The sequence below is a fragment of the Empidonax traillii genome, unplaced genomic scaffold, assembly GCF_003031625.1.
Source record: "Empidonax traillii isolate 1590-97213 ecotype Southwest subspecies unplaced genomic scaffold, ASM303162v1 scaffold537:size946161, whole genome shotgun sequence".
Taxonomy (NCBI): domain Eukaryota; kingdom Metazoa; phylum Chordata; class Aves; order Passeriformes; family Tyrannidae; genus Empidonax; species Empidonax traillii.
In genome coordinates this window covers 397,405-398,726 of record NW_020955730.1, presented here as the reverse complement: position 1 = coordinate 398,726, position 1,322 = coordinate 397,405, and the positions used below count along the sequence as shown (strand labels likewise).

General features: G+C 42.3%; 1 protein-coding gene across 1 annotated transcript in view; it reads right to left on the bottom strand.

Annotated features, from left to right (window-relative positions):
- LY86 (lymphocyte antigen 86) overlaps positions 1-1,322 on the bottom strand; it is a 26,377-nt gene that overhangs the window by 22,515 nt on the left and 2,540 nt on the right. The window lies entirely within an intron of this gene.

The window sequence follows — 1,322 nt, the reverse complement described above, 5'->3', positions numbered from 1 at the left end:
TCTGCCCAGGTTTCTAAAGTGATTTGTGGTCATTTGAGATCTTCCTTCATTTTTGTCACTTGTTCCTGGGAGGAAGAGTGGCCCTGATAGGAAATGTCTTGCTATTTAAAGACTGTCTCGGTGTTATGTCTCCTGCGGTTATACAGAGGAGGCAGCACACTGTCTATTTACTTTACTTTTAGACCACCCTTCTCTCAGCTTGACGTTCTCACCATGGACTTGCTGCTGAGAATTGTTGTCTGATTTCTTTTAGATTGCTCTTTTACAACTGCATTATATTGATCAGTAGAACCCTGTGTAGCCCTTTCTTTTGATGCATGTCTTGATGTCCTGGTTATAGAACATTTTAGTCTGATATGGCTTAGTGGGAATGGGGATCCTTTCTATAGGATCCAGAGCATGGACTGAGGCTGGGGGCTTGATACACACCTCTGTCTTAGGTGTTATAGGGGCAGGATGCAGCTAGAACAATTTCTTGTGATAGGCCTTTGGGATTTGCTTCTGGCTACAGGAGATTGCTACATTTTCTCTATTTTCAATTATCCACCTAAATGTCTCTCTGCATTAATCACAGTTATATTAGGTCATATTTTTGGCTTTAGTCAGATTTTTACTGCATTATAGGAGAGGTTCTGATAAACTGCAAGGCAAAAATGAGCACTTGACTCCTTTTTAAATGCTCGAACTGAACTCTATTAATTTGTTGATAGAGGGCATTCAGCTCCAGAAATAAAATTGCGAAGTACTTCTCTCAACTTCCTTACATTTCAGTTGATTCAACCCTAATTCACTGATAACTTCCTAGAGTCTGTAGTAACAACAATAGAGGTGAAATCCTGACCCTCTCGATGGCAACAGGGAATACTTTACCCAAGATTTCATGCTAGTTACCTCACTGTGGCTCCTGTATCCCAAAAATGGGTCATCTGCTGGTACCTTCAGTGGAGCAGGAAATATCAAAGGAATTTCTCAGACTAGAAGGATGTGTGGGGCAGTATTCCCCTGAAATAGCTGAAGAGTAGGGGCACTTGCCTAGAATTGACTCTGTGTTTGCTGATATTATAAATTTCATGAGAAGGTTTGTTGGGAAAGGGTCTTGTCAAACCTAGGTACCAACAAGTCTGTTTCCTCCGGGGTGAGAACAATTGGCAGGACACAGATGAAAAATTAAGCTATGTTCTGCCCATCTAGTTACAGTTTACAGTGAAATGAAGTAGGGACAAAGCTTCCCATCTGCCGAAAGCGTGATCAGCACCTCTGGCACCATCGTGAGCTTGCCAGAGAGCTCAGTGAGAACGGTGTCTTCTCTGAAGGGGAGGTAG